This window comes from Symsagittifera roscoffensis, chromosome 1 (genome assembly GCF_963678635.1).
Source record: "Symsagittifera roscoffensis chromosome 1, txSymRosc1.1, whole genome shotgun sequence".
Lineage (NCBI taxonomy): Eukaryota > Metazoa > Xenacoelomorpha > Acoela > Convolutidae > Symsagittifera > Symsagittifera roscoffensis.
In genome coordinates, this window is record NC_087062.1 from 81191002 (window position 1) to 81212359 (window position 21358).

Sequence of the window (21358 nt, forward strand, 5' to 3'; positions counted from 1 at the left end):
CTGCTGGTTTGATACCGTTTGGAACCTGATCTAAACTACATTTTATGATTGGATAAATTAGATATTTTACCAATGTAAAGTATTTAATATTAACCAATCATGATCCATCTAACTAACAATCCACTTATTTGTAAGTGCTGAAATTACTTGTAATTTCAGCACCAGAGAGATTTGAATTTAACTTAGAAATTAGTTGAACTCTCCCGAGTACTTCAGCAGCCGCAATAAACCAGTATACCCTAGATCTATTGAGCCTAGCAGAGACTAGTTAAACAACCTGAGACTAGATAGTATAAGAGTAAGATTAGGATCGGTATTAGACTAAGAAGTTGCACGAATCTATCCGGCCGAAAATAAGATAGCGTGACGAGCAGACGGTGTACCCTATCCGAAATTACTCTATGAGTTATACACTTCGGTCCTAACTCATCTGGTGCGACCATAAGTCTCGAACAAGACCTTAATAGCTTAGCATTAACCAATAATAGATTAGAAATTAGACAAAACATTTACAAAATGTTATACGACAATAATTTAATCGAAATGTCTCTACGACTCAATAGATCAGAGCCAATATTCCGAACGATAACAGAACTACCCGGAATTGGAAGAAGACCTCGAACCAGAGACGACATACGACAAAGCAGAAACTTACCATATAGTTATATGATAGTTCGGCAAAAGCCAGAACAAACTTTTGTATTTAGAATACTACTAGCAATGAATTTAGATTTTCATTTGCAAACATAAAATTTTGAAGTCAATCTTCAAAATCATTTCAGGCGCTAAACAAAATTATTAATATACAATAACGATTGATAAAAAGATCTCAGATCGTTTTCCAAAATTCTGCAGTAATATACAAAACATGTTTGAAAAATATTTATTGAAAAACAAAAATAAAAATTAGTAGCATGACAATAAATGATTAGTAATTATAAATCATCCTGTTGTTCCAGCTTCATCGCCTAAACATAACAGCAATCATAAGCTCACTAACATCATAAAAATACTAAATCTTTTCTTAACACAAATTTAAAACATTTTAAACTTAAATTCACTTAATTTTAAAATCAGATCATCAAGGCTTATCCTTGGATCTTAAATCATTTTCTATTTAATTAAATTTAAAACTTGATCATCAAGGCCTATCCTTGGATCAAAAAGAACAACTTTGTTCTCCCCCACCCACTTAAACGAGTGTCTAACGACCTCAAACGTCGATTCACTATCCAACCCTTTCTAAAAACCCAGGACTAATAGAAATTTTTGAACAAAACTAATCATTCAAATTAGGATAAACAGTGAAGAACTTCGGTTATTCATCCTTCACTTGATCCCCCCTCTTACCAGACCCAGGATAAATCTTAAACTTAGTAAGTGTAAAATAGTATCTAACGAACTACTCGCGTTCTAATTATACCTGAACCTTGTGGATCGATTTACTATTCTCCAACCCTGAACACAATCACTACCCTTAAGTAAGATTAAGTAAGTTAACACCTTAGCTTATACTAGCCACGAGAAAGTATAAAATCATTCTTCGGAATCGATATACTTTCCTCCCCAACCCTGAACAAATAGACCCAGGTTAGGCTAACAAAAAAATCGTAAGGACTAACAGTTTAAGCAAATAGAAATCATTTAACAACCTTTTGCATCCGTCATCCTAAACCTTATGTCATTTAAAAACCTAGGAAATAAACAAACAATCGTTTTACACAATTGTGAAATAAATAACAAAAAATACGACCTTGTAATCACACCTCATACACAAACAGTTGGATACATTAGAACAAAACGACAAACATTAAAGAGAAAAATAATAACTAAACAAAGACAAATAACACGAAAAAGATTTTCAAAAAATCGAAACGCATTTTCAGAATCAGAAACCAACAGTTTAGACGAACTTTATAAACTAAAAGAATCAATAGATAAAAATTGCCCAATTCACGATCAATTATATTTCTCTGACTCAGAAACAACTTCAAATTCATCAAAAAGAGGAAAAAGAAGAATAAAAAAGCAGTATAAACACAAACCAGTACATTTATACAACTGGAATCAACCAATTAGACACATTGATAATTACATATTAACAGTCATCGAACGAAAAAATGAGCTCAACGCACACCCCAGGTGAAGAAAGTCCAGATGATGATGATATTTTCCCCTTTATCGTAGATGCAACCACTGATAGAGGACAGCATATATTCTGCAAAAATTTACTGTTAAATTTGTTTGAACCAGGAATCAGTCCATGTAAAACAGAGTTTCCAGATGTAAAAATCAAAAGACAAATTATCGATCACTATCTAAAAGATATATGTAACCTAACACAACAATACGGAATCTACTCCATAGAATTCAGCTCACCAAACCAGAATCACAGTAAATATATAATTCAAACAGACGACCTTGATTTAGAATTCTCAAAAATATTCTCAGAATATATAAAAAGCATCCAATATCATAACTCACAAAGAGCAAACTCCATATTCACCAATGAAGTTTTTGCGATAATATATAGTTATATCTCGATATTAGAAAACGAAATCCAGATACCAAATGTCTCACCGACAGAAACATCTAAACATATAAGAGTACGACATGAAATCACACTACTCTCTAGTTTTCTAAATATAATTAAAGAAAATTTCACGAAAGATGAAGTTTCACAACATACAAAACACGACTTACAAAAAATCTTGGCATGGTTCATAATAGATTATTTCACACATAATATTGATTTAATTTCACAAGCAAGAAAAAATTTTAGACCCCAAAACTCAAACGATGATACTGCCATCACAGAACAATCAGACTATGTTTGGGACCCCGAATGGTCTCATCCCGCATTCATAAACTTCCCACAATCAATCTCAAGTCAAGCAATAAGTACGATATCTTATGTAAGAGATTATGTACGAGTAATACCATTAACCATTGATGCAACACCATTAAATTATAATACATTTTTACCCGATATGCAAAATAATAGTTTAAACTCTACAGTCATACACAATGAAAACCTCAATGGAACTAGGAATCTTACTCAACAAGATATCCAGACACCATCACACTTCATAAATGAAGAAATCGTACACACAACAACTACACAACAAAGTATTTCACCAATACGTCCAAACTTAACAACACCAAGAAATACAAATTCTTCACAAACACAAGTAACATTACAATCAACCGTTAAACCTTCGGTTGCCCCAAAATATTCACACATGGATTACCAAACATACAGACCCATGACAATACCGCCAAAAACACGCAAAACGTTCACTAGAAACAACTTTGCAGACCATAATTATAATTACACACATCCATCAAAAACAATATATATCAACCACGAAAAAATTTTAGTAATTATACAAGATCTCAAAACTGGGATAACCCAATGGCACCACCTAATTCAGTAAATTTCCACACAAATTTACATCCTCCACAGGATCGTAGTGAAAACTATCCATTTTTTCAACAAAATAAAAATAAAAAACAAACATCTTATCAAATGGATTACTTATCCTCAGATGATGATTTCTTACAACCAGATATATTTACACCCTATAATCAAGAATATCGTGGACAAGGAATACAGAAACCACATACATATCATAGAAATTTTTCTCCACAACCAATAGATACACAAATTCAACAACCAATTCAACAACAAAACCCAAATAATAAATCTTTTCAACCAATTCAGCAACAAAACCCAATGATTGCAAACTCGTACCAACCAGCACAAATGCAAAATGAAATACCACTCCCATATTATCTTCAACAACACGAAATAACAAGAAATCAACTCTCAAATTTTTCTCAAATGCCAAATGCAGCAGAATCATTACAAATGACGAAGAATCCATACCTTATGGGTGGATCATCAATAACATCAAATAAACCTTTAATGGTATTCACAGGAACAGACCCTGAATATTCTGTAGAAGACTATTTAAATGCAGTCACAGCAAATTTGATTTTAAATATAGGACCTGAACCAATTAATACGCCACTACATCAAAACTGGATACATCGACGCACAGCGTTAATACAAACAACTCTAGATGGCGCAGCCCAAAAATGGTTTTCAGTATTGCCTATAGAAATAAAATCAAATTGGAAAAGATTTACACAAGAATTTTCAAAAATGTTTGACTCCGAAAGAAACAAACAACAACAAAGAGTTTTATGTAATGAAATTCGCAGATTACCAAACGAAACCATCAAGCAATTAGCAGTACGAATCGAAACACTAGTTCGAAAAGCATATTAATTAAATACACATGATTATAAAAACACAAAGATGACAGAAATCTTAATGATGACCTTAACGCCACAATTAAGGAAAATAGCAATAAAAAAGAGAGCATCCCATCCTTCGTCAATTCGAGAACCCGATTTAGATTTTCGAAAACTAGTAGACAAACTAGAACAAGCAGAAATCACAATGAAACTCGAAGAAACGGAAAATCTGAAATTACAATACGTTAACAGAATTGAAACAGCTTCCACAAATATAAATAATATACAAGAATCAGATACAGATCTCGTTGAAAAAATCACTGAAATACTCAATATTTACGAAAAACACCCAAACTTTAAAGGCAAACCATCTTTCAAAAAATGGTGTAATTATTGCCGACGATACGGACATAGTATTTCTGAATGTAGACAAAAACAGCAAGACAATCAAAATAAACCTCAAAAATATAAAGAACCAAATAAATCATTCTATCAATACATGAAAAAAGATCAAAATCTACCGAACAAAACAGTCTACAGCAACAACAGTTCAGGAAAACCACTCCCGAACAATACAAATTATACAAGAAATCAATCACCATATAACTCAAGTTATAGAGGAAGATCACCAGAACGAAGAAACACGCATAATTCATCACAAAATCACTACAATAGACCAAATAGTCGAAATAACTACTCCAGATCACATTCAAATACACAACGATTTGTTTCTAGATCTAATTCCCAATCAAGAAATAATTATTATCCAAACAATCAATCACGAAATTCATCATACAATAGGAATAGAAACTACTCAAATAATCGGAATAGAAGTTATTCAAACAACCGAAACCAGAATTACCCGAACAATCAATCAAGGAATAACTCATATAATAGATCGAACTATAACAGACCAAACAATAATTACCAAAACAGATCGCGAAATAATTCACAAAATCGACACTCAAGTTATAATAATCGTTATAGAAATTATTCCCAATCACCACACCGGAATAATAATAACTATAATAATTCTAATAATCGCCACAGAAGTAGTACACCTAAACATCAAAGACATATTAATCAAGTACAATCTAATCCAGAAACAACATCAGACCCCCCAGGTATTGATGACACAGTAACTGATACGTTACAACTCAACCAAATAAACTGTGAATCATCAGATTCAGAAAGCGATGCAGAAAACACTCTCTCCATCAACATGATAAAAGTCGAAAACGACTATGAACCTGTTATATATGAAGAACCTTTTTCATCACACATATATGAAAATCAATCAGAACTCCTTCACAATTATTATATTGAACCCGTCCATTCCACACCGACGACACAAAAAACTAATGAAATTAACACTACAAACCAACCCAATGAGAAAGAAAAAACAAAATGCTTGAATACAAATCACATCTACCAAAACATACAAAAAGAACAACCCAAAGAAAAAATTTGGACAATACCATTTCTTTTGGAAAGCCCAAAAAGCAAAGAATTCCAACCACCAGATCTTGAAATTGATTTTTTAATTGATTCAGGAGCAGAATCAAATATAATAAACATTCCCACATGGAATGAAATAAAAACCTTACACCCAAAGCTAACACCTCTTGAAACCTCCAGCAAACTAGCAACAGCACAAGGATCAACATTAATAAACTACGGAAAAATTCAATTATTTCTTCTCCCCACAAGAACAATGGAGCAAAACAAAATTTTAACTAAACCATTTAAACAAATATTCCATATCACTGATATTAAACATAATATCATTGGAATACCGTTTATCTCTAAATATATACCAACAATCAACATCTTGAATAGTAAAATATTAATCAAAGATAAATATACAAAAACAAAAGACACATCCCTAACATTTTTTCAAAGATTAAATAAACAACCACCATTTTTTTCAAAATTTTACCCAATATATAACCAGCAAAGAAAACACTTGAAACCACTATCAGGAAACATCTATAATTTTTCAATCAAACAAGTTCACCAATATGATAAAAAACAAAACAAACAAAAATTTTATATGTCAGATTTTGAATTCAAACCTATTCATAAGTTTTTCAAAATCACAATCTCATCAATAAAATATTTGAAAAACTCGAATTCAGATATTATTTCCTTACATGTATACAACAATACACCTTACCAAGTAACATTACCTTTAGGACTTTTAGGCTATTGCGAAACCAACGCTACAATATTACCAATACACGAAAAAGCATATCGTGTAAAAAATATACTCCAATTACTAGATATTTGCCAATCCACAATCCTTAATGAAGAATTATCTATAAATAATGTAATAAGTAACGAAAACAGAAATACGGATTATTTCACAAAAACCCCATATTTCAAACCTACATTCAACATAAGTAACTACACAGAGAATCAACAGAAATTTTTAACAATGTTTAATTTCCAACATTCACAAATAACACAAGACGAATTTGAAAAACTAGCAAAACAGCTAATTAAATATTCATCAGTCTATGCAACATCCAAATTTGATGTTGGCAAAATCAGCTCATCACTACATCTCCCATTAAAACCAGACGCAGTTTTCAAAAAACAAAGAGCAAGTAAAGTACCAATTCACTTACACGATAAAGTGAACAGATTACTCGACATTTTAGAACAATACAACATTATATCACCAGTAAACAAAGAGGAACAACCAAAAGGCAACACATTTATCAACCCTGTTATCATTCTAGCCAAAGGAGAATCATTAAAAATTGTTCTCGATGCTAGATACCTCAATTCACTCATAGATGAATCAAAGTGTAATTGGCCCATTGAACCAATACAAGTTATTTTAACAAAAATAAACGGAAAATACTTTACCACCGCCGATATGAATAGTGCATATAATCAAATGCCATTAGATGAACAATCACGACGCTTAACACAATTTGTTATTGGAAATCAACAATACGAATTCAACCGCTTATTCTATGGAATATCCATAGGACCAGCAGCATTTTCAGCTTTTATGAGCAAAATTTTTCGACCACTAATACTCAAGAAAAACGCAATCACCTATTTAGACGATGTTTTTATGCAATCACAAACAAAAGAGGAAATGTTCAATGTTTTAGAACAATATCACCAAATACTTCAGAACGAAAATCTGAAGGCCGCCCCCGATAAATCACACTTCTTTTTGACAAAAGTTAAATTCTTAGGGCATAATATAGAAAGAAAAACAATCACTCCATTGAAATCACGTATAGACGCTATTCAAAAACTCCAACCACCAACAAATAAAAAGAAAATCCAAGAATTCCTTGGAATGTTAAACTTTTTAAGCAAATATGTTTATAAAATGCAATTATATCTACGACCATTCTATAACATACTTAGACAACAAAATAATTTTGAATGGAATATAGAACATCAAGCACGATTTGAAGAAATTAAAAAACTTCTAACTGAACAAATTTCAAACACAATTCCAGATTCAAATCAACAATTTTATGCAATGTGCGATGCTTCGAACTTTGGCATCGGCGCAGCATTATTACAATCACATAATAGTACAAATAAAATGAACCTCATATCAGCAAATTCCCGATTATTCACTCAAGCAGAACTAAGACTCTCAACTCTAATGAGAGAATGTACAGCCATAATATATACACTAACAGAATATGAATTTCTGATACTTGGATCAAAACATCCCACAGTTCTATTCACAGATCATAAACCAATCATCTTTCTTTTTACACAAAAGTCTAATCCAAACCACCGAGTTTATAGATTTCAACTCATTTTAATGAAATTCCCAAACTTACATATAGTTTGGACCGCAGGAAAAAATCTTGCATTACCAGACACTTTAAGTCGAAATACGCCACCTGAATTACTTACACGAAAAACCACAGTTGAAATACCCAAAAACATAAAATTCTACCTTGCAGAAAATGAAACATCACCCCGATTGGAATGCAAATATGCAGTAAAACTGACGTTGAACAATCACAAATAAATAATTTACAACATTTCCCACTTTATCTAGATTGTCAAAATAATCACTATGAAGTTGATCTACTTGGAACATCAACTTTTAAACCAATCCCATTTTCACAATGGATAAAAAACAACACCCAACAAAAAAGAATAAAACAACACCCGCCTAAAAAAGACCATTTTCCACTAATTGAAAAAGAAAATCTGACTGATAAAATAAACTTATCAGGACCACAAACAAACGATTCAAAATACACAATAAATCAAGTTTTTGACCTCCATGACCCACTTGACACAATACCCTTATCTAAATTAGAAATCGAAAATATTTTTCTCCCCCCAACAGAAACAATTACAATTTCAACACTGAAACAATATCAAAACCTTGACCCAGTAATTCGACAACTGAAATCATGGCACAAATATAAAACTAAACCTATCAAAGCAGATTCAACTATTCTAGGAAACAAAACACTCCTCAGATATTTTCGAAAATTCAACAATACAACAATTAACGAAAACACAGACCTTCTAGAATACAAACTAAATGAATCTACAGTTCCCTGTCTCCCTTTAAGTATGATTCTTATAGCTTTTAATATTTCACATACACAAAATATTAAAGGACACTCTGGATCAGAAAAAACATATTCAAATTTTATACAAAACTTTTATTTCCCAAATGCACCAATTTGGATAAAAGTACTATGCAATGACTGTATAGTATGTCAACTAAATAAACCTTACCCAAATCAAAAACAAATAGCACAAAAACAAGATTTTAAAGGACAAAGTTTGTACTTTAATCATCGTATCTCATTTGATACCAAAGGACCAATTTCACCCTCATCCGAAGGAAACTCCTACATTATGGTAATTGTTGACGCATTTACACATTATGTAGCACTTAACCCAGTACCACATTGTAACGCTTATTACGCTTACACAACACTCTATGAACACTGGATAGCAAAATTCGGACTACCAGAAATTTTAGTTACAGACAACGGTACAGAATTCATAAATAATGAAATCATCACACTATGTCATTTATATAACATTAAACACAAACCACGTACATCTCACGCACCTTGGACAAACGGCTTAGTCGAAGGTATGAACCGTTCATTACAAGAATATCTCAGATGTATCATCAATGGAAATGATACAAGATATACCGAATGGTCAGCAGATGTAAAACTATTTCCCTTAGCATATAATTCACAAATCACGACAACTTTAGGAATGTCACCATATGAAATGGTTTTTAACCAAAAGCCACGCAAACCAATAATGTTTACAGCAAACTCTCATAAAAACGCACAAGGTTATTGTCAACCAAATAAAGACTCAATTTGTTATAACCTACCATTACATACACACGATGAAGATCATTTTCATCACCCACAAATTCTTAAATTAGCCTCCGGTACACACACCGACTGGATTTTAAACAGAGATAAAAAACACAATGAAATTTACCAAAAGGTAACAAAAAAGTTGTTACAAAGGCAAAATATTAATGAACAAATAAATTCACGCTTTACACCAGCCTCCGATTTAAAAATTGGAACATTTGTTTTAATACCCAATTTTAATACTCAAAAAGGAATTTCAAAAAAAGTTACAACCCCTTCGTAAAGGACCATACCAAATAATTGCAAAACCCACTGATGTCACATATAAAATCACCGACTCAGAAAAAAAAGAAATCGTTCAACACCGAAATAACCTATTACCTTATTATCCAAAAGAATACGCACTCCGCGAACTAACTCAATTATATTCTTTTACAGGTTTAAAAGTTATTCAAAATAACCCACATACGGACACCATAACAAAGGAACAAAATGATATTCACCTCAGAAATCAAAATACAAAATCAAACACCACAAAAAACAATACAAAAAATCTCGATCAAAATATATCTCAAAAAGAAAGAAAAAATAGAAAAATGACAGAACAAATAATACCCCAAAAACAAATCGACAAATCAGAACATAGAGAGTCTTCACGACTTAGAAATCAACCACGTAAAAATTATAAAGTATTCATCCCACAATCCAAAATATTAAAGAAAGTTGAATTTCCAAAAAAAACAACCTTAAATTCTACATTTAAAAATCTTTGCACCTCTGAAACATTTCACACTTTCATTTTTCAAGATAACATGCTGATAAACACGCAGCGATTCGAGTTCAAAATTAGCCAATAGGATTCATCCAATCCGTCACCTTCTATAACTTTAACACAAACCAACTAGACGAAAAATATTAAACTCCAGGCATATCTATAACTATAACTCTACGACCTCCAGGTCAAAAATAAGCAAACCACTCCAACTTGACAACTAAAATAAATATCACCATAATATCATAACCCTCCCTTATCTAATAAACCAAAGATCAACAATATTTCCCCAACTCAGCCCTCAAATACCCCCCAAACAAATATGTTAAATTAGCCTAAAGTAAAAGAACGACCATTTTATTTAGCCTAAAGTATAAAAATCTCAAAAATACCCCAGATCATTTGACAAATGAAAATAAAGACAAAGAAGACCTCCCAATCACCATAAAAATTGCCCCCAACAATTTTTTACGAAACTCAACCCACTTGTCAAAAAACTAATAAATAATCCGACCACACTTGAAAATTGCCCCAAACAACAAAAAATATTCGATCACAAAGCCATTTCTTAAATGCTCTTCTATCAAACAGTCACTAAAATTATCACAAACCTCAAACAATTTTTTACGATACTTGAAACTTTCATAATATTTCTTTTTGATATCCTTGAATCTTTTCTAATACTCTTAATCATTTTTTGTAATATTTTTTTAATTTTCTACACTATATTCGAACTATTTCTCCAACTTTCAAAAACCCTTGATTATATCCACAGGTACGATTTATAAAATTGTCTAAATGATACGAACTATTTTCAGTAGAACTGATATTTTTCTACTATTTGTAATTTTCATAACATTTCTATCATCCCTCATTTTGACTATATGCAAATGTATAAAGAAAGCAATCATCACATTCGCTCTAGCAACAATCCTCCTAATTCTTTTCTTAGAAGAATACTTTAATAAACATTAACTTTTTCAATAAAAGAATAGACCAAAAAGCTATCAAAAATTGCTACCCAAAAGTCACCAAGTCAGTCTTCACCGACATCATCCCAAGATAACCCAACAACACCTTCAACTACCAATAATCCTGAAACATCTACACGAATTTCCTTTCAAGATAACCCATACACTTTTGAAGAACGACACGCTCGTTTATCAGAACCACTAGAACCAGCTCAACGACAAGCACCTCTAAGCGAACCAACATATAACTTATACCCAACACTACCACAAGAATTAAGTAGAATAAGAAATCCTAGTCAAAACCAAAATACAGTCGAAATAAATAGACAAATTATACATCCTCGACGGAACAAGAATTTTCTAACTCCCCGAGTTCATTTTGATATACCTCAATCCCCATCACAAAACACTCCAAAAAACCCCATTGGTATATTACCAGAAACCCCTACGCTTCTTTCACAACGTAGCACCTCAAGCCTACCATCAGATTACTTAGGTTCAACACCAACATCTGAACAAATACGTGAAAATCCCTTTAACCCCCCAAACCAGGCATCACGACTACCATATTGGACAACACATTCATTTACACAAGGTGAATTAAATTTAGTCAATGATCCAATAGATATTTCTACGGATACAACAACATCCTCATCACTACCAGAAACATTATCACTACCATCAACACCATCAATAAGCCAGATTTCACCACCACCTTTTAACTTAAATTTTCCAAATAATCTCGACGCCAGATATCGCGAACAATCATCAACAAATATCCCTTTAAGACTAGATTGGAATACATTTACAGCCCCTCCACCATTATTTGGACAACATCTAGAAAGTAATCGCCTCCACAACTGGGCACTTAATAGATTACAATACCGACAAGACATTCACGACGATATCCGTGATCACAATATCCAAATACTTCAACAAAACAGTTTACAATTAAAGTTTGAAATTACAGTTAAATTAAACAACATTACTCAACATCCCTACCCATTAAACCCACCAAACATAACAGCTCAATCATTCCACCACCATTTATAACCACTGAAGTAATATATAAATACGACAGATATACCAAAAACACAATTGGTTACATCACATTTTATAACCCATACTCAGGATTATCATACACATGTATATTCTAAAATTATTAATTTTTCTCCAACTCCTTTTTCTAGTAATCTCAAATCAAAACATAAACCCTTCTCCCCGCACAGGACCCCAAGATTTATTAGTAACACATTACGATTGTGAAGAAAACGAACAAAAAACACTACACAAGTATGCAATAAATCAAGTATCACAGTGCGAAACAGAACCCCAAGCCATAGAAACTACAAATGTCATAGCAACACTTTATTCAAAAGCCCGAGCAACTACAGTTATAGGATATAAATTCACAGCAACATTTTCTGAAAAGAAAGTACATTGTTCACAAGTCTCAAACGGAAATAAAAACCGACTTGACCATGAATCATTCTACCAGAGTAATAGAGAACGACTTTTACATCTCAATCCCGAAGATTGTAAAAACGAGTTACTCCGACTAAACATCACAAAAAATAAAAACACAGATAGAAATTTAGTATATTTCCAAGTTTTTTCAGATTCTGTACATCAAGCAGAACTTGAAAGATATCAAGGACATATAAAATTAGATGAAAAATACCCATACAACGGCGCACACGGACGATTAACCTATGACATACACGATAAACACTGGATACCACACATTGGTATAAATGACCCATCAAACTGCAAAGCAGACACAAAAAATAAAGGATACCAAGAAATAATGTTTTTCGATTGGAAAATACAACTCGAAAAAATACAACTCACACGAGATTTATCAGACAACACAATGATTTACCAAGGAATTAGATTACCTTGTAAAAACGACCAAGGTTATTGCGACCCTACAACCAGAACACAAGCAACAATTGTTTGGTTCCCCGAAGACACATGTACAACATTTCAAGTAGCAAAAATACACGCTCGTATGATAAAATTTCACGAAAAATATTTTATACAATCAATACCATATGAACATGTAAATTCATTACGCAAAATAAGTTCAAATTTTCGAAACATTCATAATATAGAAAATAAATTAACACGTTTTCAAATATATCAAGAAACAGAACTTGCATGTAAATACAGAAGCCCACTTCACAAAACACAATACTCTGAAATATTAGTTGAATACGAAAATGGATTCGACATGACCACTGGAAAAATAAAAGTCGACCCATACGCCACAAGTCATCCCCTAAACGAAGGAACATCATATATACCAGTTAATTTTCAAAAGAATACAGGTCAACCTGGTGGACATTTAAAACCCCAAAACGATCAAAGCACACGTTTACAAGAACTATCACTAATGAATAATACATATTTTGGTAATATCCACTATGATATTCACTTAGATATGAAACTAGACTACACGATTAGCCGAATTTTTCAAGAAATGTCACTCTCCGAATTAGAAACATTACACCAACTATGCGAATTAGAAAGAACACAAATATTACAATCACTTGCACTAGCAGTATTAAAAATACCCTACGCAGGATATTTACTATCAGGAAATAGATCAAATTTTTTAGACTATGAAGGAAACATCTTATGGTTTTATACTTGTACTAAAAAAGTATCACCACTGTACGTTTTTGAAGATAAACGATGTTATAAAAGAATCCCTATCTTTTATAAGAATAAAGTACATTTCGTTGACACACTTTCACGAAGAACCTATTTCTGGGATACCGCAGTTCCATGTGGATCAGAAAATAGCCACAACGTAGTACAACTAAACCCTGATGAAGATAAATATTACCTTCTTACCCCATATCCCACATTAATGCAATCACTCAAAAAATTTTCACCAGAAAGCATTCGCGCTATCGCTCGAAACCCAAATCTAGACTTACAATCAATAGGAATATACTCAAAATCAGATATTCAACATCACATTAGAACACAACAATTCCAGGAATTATTAACACAAATGGACACAATACAAAGACAATCAATTGACCAAAACTTACGCAAACTTGCCGAAACCGCAGGATTTGCAGACATCTATACGCAAGACTATAGCGGATATTTTAAAGACATTAAAGATTATATATATCTAAACGGTGAAAAATACCGTCCCCAAGATATATCACCTATCAATATTTTTAGCTTTGTTACACTCAAGAATGAAATTCTTGATTTTCTAGGATGGCCCTACTACATCTTAGAAAAACTAACTATTTTATACGCAATGTTTAACTTTATTGGATTTCTTTTTTCACTCTTAAAAGGAATCTATAACACATGTGCTATACACACACAAGTCAATAGACAAGCAAGTGTAGCACGCATACTATTTGCAGGATTTTTTGGAATATTTTCTACATCTATAAACAAAATTCTTTTAGACGCACAAATAAAAGAATATAACACAAAAATAGCAACAAGACAGAACACATACGACGAAGAACATAACAATGCAGACACAACACCAACAGCACCACAGTTACCACCCCTACCACATAACCATCCATTATCCCTAGTCCCACGTAATTTTCGAAATTTAGCCATAACACATAATAATTTTAGACCAACCATATCACAAAGTCCCATCCAACATATAATGCCACACCACTCACAAGATGAAAATACTTATGAACAAATTATAGAACAACCCCATACCACCGCTTTTCAGTCTCAAAATAATAATTTTTTTAGCCCACGATGAGCCGACAACTTGGATCCCTACACCGATCAAATTCCCACCCAACCAACCTCACCACTCCAATCCCAATAATACCAATTTTTGCTTTTCCGCCACCCGATTTCCCATCCAGTAATGTAACATCCGGCATGAATTCCGATACTAATTCACACATCTCAGTTTTATACTCCATCTCACAACTCAATAACCCGAATATTGAAACCCCCGATGAATTTGCCGACTCTGAACCATCTCCATCAAATAATTTTCACACCAATCCCTTAAATTTTTCCCAACCCCCTTTTCAACCCATACTACCAAATAACCCTGACCCAACCAATTCTACACCCTCTTATGCTTCCCAAGTCACTCCAACCTACTCCTCACTTCACTCAAACCAATCATCTCATTCTTCAGACACCCCCCGAATCTCCCCAGAACTAGATAATTTCATTACCCTACAACAACAATCCTATCACCTTGACACCCCAACCATAAACCAAATCTCATCCACAATAGATTCATCCAACCCTCCTACCCCTACACCCTCTTCAATTTATACTGATTCATTAGCACCATCATCCACAACTACTGTATTTTCACTCAGCACTAATAGAGCTTACCGCACTTTTAAAAGGAAGTTCCCCAACCATCCTTTCCCAGCGAAACCAGGAACAGCCCGTGAATACATCAACCATCCACAACACACTAACACAAAAGAATTTTTAGCTATCACCTTACCCTCATTTCCACAATACACCTTAAACACCCCTCATGACACTAACGAGACACGTAACTTTGTAGACGAATACGTTTTAATGCCTACCCTTCCTTGGACCTCATATTATCATTTTACAAATCCCCTTTGCTTACCTTTATCTAACACTCATATCGATATAGAACGAAATATGGACATGCTATATCGACTCACTACACCACTAACACCTAGACAATTTACTTACATTGGATACAAAAAATCACTAAAAACACACACTGCACCCCGAGCTAATGAATATACACTAGAATATTACGACCATAACATCATCAGAACTAACCAAGATCAATTCTTAGACGACGATCGCTTCGCTAACCCACAAATCACCGAGAAATTTTTCATTAAAACACCATATGTATTTGCACTAAATATCTTCGATCGCAAGTTTGACCACATTATCTCAGAAGCACTAACAGACACGCAAGCCTACGAAAGTTTTAAAGAACGCTTCCAAATATTTTCACTAACCTTTCATTTCCTTGCACCACATGAAAGAGATTTGCACTGCTCACACGATATTATGTTGCGCACTAAACAAACACACACATATACTTATTATCGTTTCATCCAAAATCACTTTGACCTACACACTCCCTCCAGACAACCACACCATCGTTTTCAATTCATCAATTCCAAATACACCTCACCATTCTTTCTTAACTTCACATATTGCATTAAAGATACTAACCTTCATGGTATTCTTCGAAATTATGATCCCATAATCCAAATGTATATCTTTTGTCCCATCACCAAGACCTTCAACGCAGAAGAATCCCGACCCTTCCTCATCCCACACGAGTTTGTACAACCTATAGAAATCCCCATTTTAGAATTCATCCATAAGACTAAATTCAACCACAAATTATATAATCTAATCCAAAACACACCTTATGAATTTGCAGTTGGCACTGAAGAACTAACCACAATTAAGGCACTTCAATTGCTTTGGCCACTGCTTCAAACTAAAAATATCATCCGCATATTAGCCAAACTACTAACAACTTCAGATCTCATTCACGACATTTTCCCCCACGGTTTCTTCCCCGACGACTAACAGGTAAGTATGAATTATACATATTACTAATTAATTCAAACATTAGAAACTCACCATTCTTTATCCATGTTTTCTTTAGAATTTTAGCCTTCATCCAACGATCATCTGAAAAATTCACAAAAGAAAAATAAAAAATAGCAAACTTCTTCAAAACTGTTTAAAACCCTATTAACTTTTTGCACCAACAATTAAATAAATATAATACCAATGCAGTAAATTAATTTATAAATTTTTCCCCCACCAGCAGTAAATCTAATAATGATAAAAATTTGTAACTTAATTTCCCCCAACAACTAGCAGTAAAATTAAAATTCTATGTAGTAAATTCATAAGAAGCAAAAGCAGTACTAACCTTTTGATATTTTCATTCACTCGCATAAGAATTCTATCCACACTCGCACAGCTCGCCCACGAAGAATTGTTTAAAATAATGAATTTCAGTTTCAAGCTTTCACACTCGATAACTCTAACACAAGATAACACGTTTCAAACTTTCCTTTAACCCGGTTGGAAAGGAATTATATACTAAACAAAACTAACCAATGCAGCTTACTAAACACCACAACACAAAGCATAACAGCATGACTAAGAAAAGGAAACCAACGGTACCCAAACCGGATTAACCCAGTTTAAAACTGGATAAATTATTCTTTTGAAAACTATTATAAAGTCTAAGAAAGAAATAATAAAACACAAAAAAGTCGAAAGACAAACCCATACCACAAACAATTTGATTTTTGAAAAAAGGACACAACCAACAAAACATAAGAAAAACCACAACAAACCCAACATAAAACGTTGTCACATAACAGGACCTCTCAGAAAAACCGCATGCAATCATACTCCCACTCCTGGCCTAACCCACCAGGAAGGACGTCCTGAGCATGCTCTATAGCCGGCCTAACCCACCGTGCTACATCCACGCTTTGTGACCACACTCCTATTTTTAATAAGAGCTACTCAAGGGTGAGTAACTCTTCAAAATAACTGAACTAAAACAAAAAGCTTTTGTGAAAACAACTAACTAAAATCATAATTAAAAAAATATTAAACTAATAAAAGTTTTATAAAATGTAAATTACATTATGCAATACATAGATCAGAATACAACACCAAGGACGAACATCCAAAGACAAAACGACCCTACTACACTCGAGAAAGAATGGCCAACTACAATCAATATGCCGCCCACAATCACAACTCAAAGGATTTAGAGTACGACTTGACTTCGCAGAAAAGGACTTCATTGAACTAGATCAATGACCACCTCGATGTTCAAGTATACGTACAGATCCGAGTAACCAGGCATCCCCACCACGCACAATCTCCACGCCATTCCCAGACAAGGTCAAACACAAAGAAGTTCTCACCAATGAAACAGAAAAACCTGACATAGCCAACCATTCTGAAATCAGATTTGAGTTTGTTGCGAAAACCCAGTCGTTGTCTTGAGAAGACACAATGATTGAATCTGGGACTTCTCTAATAAGAAAACCCAGAAGAAATAAGATGTTCGCCAAATACCAACGTCCATCATCCATCTTTCGAATTGCAGAAAAACTATTCTAAAAAACTCTGTAAAACCCGGATGGGTGGAACCTGATCTAAACTACATTTTATGATTGGATAAATTAGATATTTTACCAATGTAAAGTATTTAATATTAACCAATCATGATCCATCTAACTAACAATCCACTTATTTGTAAGTGCTGAAATTACTTGTAATTTCAGCACCAGAGAGATTTGAATTTAACTTAGAAATTAGTTGAACTCTCCCGAGTACTTCAGCAGCCGCAATAAACCAGTATACCCTAGATCTATTGAGCCTAGCAGAGACTAGTTAAACAACCTGAGACTAGATAGTATAAGAGTAAGATTAGGATCGGTATTAGACTAAGAAGTTGCACGAATCTATCCGGCCGAAAATAAGATAGCGTGACGAGCAGACGGTGTACCCTATCCGAAATTACTCTATGAGTTATACACTTCGGTCATAACTCACTAGAGCAAGACTTTCTTCTTGGATTAGTCAATGTTTACTTTCAGAAGCGTTCAATATGAGCCTGCAGTTTGTAATACTCATTCAACATTCTGTTAACATTGCCAATCAGATATTAAACTTATCTTTTGAATTCAACACTTCCCCATTGACAATAGAAATTCGAAATTGAAAAACAGTTAATTTCCAGACATATTGTTGTAATGCATGCTGAAACAATAATTTTACGCGTTCAGCAGCAATCCAAAGCATAAATCATGAAGGCAAGAAACGTAATGAAAGTAAATGCGATGAATTGAAATTGCCTAGCTTAGTTGCTACTGCATTACTAACATTTGAAGTGGTGTTTGATGCCCTTTTCGATCTTGCTTCTCTGGGCTGCACAGAAAGCCACGTGAAGGTTCCACTTGAACTCAATGTGGTGCTCCTCTACTGCTACTTTCTAAAACGAAAGCAACGCAGTCAGACAAAGCCCAAGTAATTCAACCAGCTGATGAAAAGGAACGTTACTACTTGGTACTGTTTTTTTTCCAGAAAATGTGAAAAATGTTTAATCGAAACTTTTAGTCTGTCAAACTTTTCTTTAAATATCATTATGTTTATGCATAATATTTGGAGTATCATGTTTTCTCATCCCTCTGCCACATCTTAACCACAGAGGCGAAGCGGAGCTTCGCAACACTTGCGATGCAAGAAAAAAAACCTGAAAAACGCAGTTGAAAAAATTACTTAAAATTTCTGAAAAATAACTTGAAAAAGATACTGCTACAAAAATTGCATGGTTGTATACTTCAAAAATTTCATAAACAGCCTGAAAAAGAATTAAAAATTAACTACCGAGTGGCAACAAATTTCGGGTCAAAACATGTTTGAGCCGAAAACAAAACTATTGTCATAAAAAGTTTCATAAAGTTTTAAAATATATTAGGTCTTATCTTTATTTATTAAGTCTTATCGCAAGGGTAAACAGCCTTGAAAAAGATTAATGAACGCAACAAAACATAAAAGAAAACTGACTGGCTTGAAACTGACTTTTATGTGAAAAAATTTTACTTTCGAATTTTAAAGAAAAAATATATGCCCTCAAAGCTCTTTGAATCTGGATCAATAAGCAAAATTATTATTTCCCACTGAAATCTGAAAGTTAAATTCAATTTTCGATATTAGAAGTCGATCTCGTTTTTCGTGACCTTTTAACTTTAATTGCTCGATAGTGGAATTTGCTTTCCGTTTAACAAAGGAAAAGAAAAAAAATCAACAATCGAACCGCGAAAATATAAATATAACGTGAACAAATTTTAAGACTTTTTCCTGAAAAAAAAACACTAAAATTACCAACATCTATACAAGTCTGCTCACTTCCTTCAGTACTCACAAAATTAATTCAAATTAAAACTTCGAGGAGCAAGTACTACAAAAACCAATTTGATAAAAACGGCATCTGGAAAATAAAAACAATTGGACATTCTCAGATTTAAACTTCAAATTTATAGGGGAATTTTTACTATCGGCACCTAAATTGATAAACATAGCCAACTAACAGTTGGAAAAAATAAATGAACAAGAAAACTGAAAAAAAACCCACTTGTTTTTTCAACATCTTCAATTTTTGAATTTCGAGAAAAAATAGATGAATAGATGGTTTTTAAGCTCTTTAAATTTGAAGAACAATTTGTGATGGACATTTTCATGTTAAAATTAACCCAATTTGAGAAAACTGAATCAATAGGTAATACTTTCATTTCGCTGCGAAATCTGATATTTAATTTCCATTTTCGAAATTAGAAGTCGATCACGTTTTTCGTAAATTTTACAATTTTGCTGTTCGATAGTGGAATTTGCCTTCCTTATAACACTATAAATGCACTGAACTTAAAAATCACAATGTCAAACCGCGAAAAGTGAACTTTTAACGTGAAAAAAAACCCAAAAAAAATCAGCAAGACCTATATAAGAGTACTCACTACGTTCATTTCTCTTAAAAACAGAAAATGGCACTCCAATAAAACTAGAAACAATTTCACGGTTTATGAAAAATCTGAAGCAGAATTTCTTTAAAAAAATCAAGGGCGAGTCTCACGTTTTCAGTCTAAAAAGGCAACCTGACTAGCGTATAAACTGAAAAACAGAGACAACACATAGACAATGAAAATCAACCTGGTTTTCCCCGGCTGACGTAATCATCAAACTCTTTATAGTGAAATGAGTTGTTTCATGAAGGTTAGGTGTGAAGAATCTAAAAAACAACTATTTCTCTTAAATGAGTTGACATTGTGAGCCTTAATTGTATAAGACAAAAAACAGCAGGGGAAAGAAAAATAACTTGTTGCCGTAGCAACTTGTTATTGTAAATTAAATGGGCGTAGTTCTGTTAAGTTGCATAAAATGAAAGCAGCATCTTTTCAAGCACCAATACTTGATCTTTTCAA

The 21358-nt window shown here is 33.1% G+C and overlaps 1 protein-coding gene across 3 annotated transcripts in view; it reads right to left on the reverse strand.

Moving 5' to 3' along the window:
- LOC134857090 (dnaJ homolog subfamily C member 8-like) overlaps positions 1–21358 on the reverse strand; it is a 32986-nt gene that overhangs the window by 5921 nt on the left and 5707 nt on the right. The gene's annotated exons all lie outside the window — the stretch shown is intronic.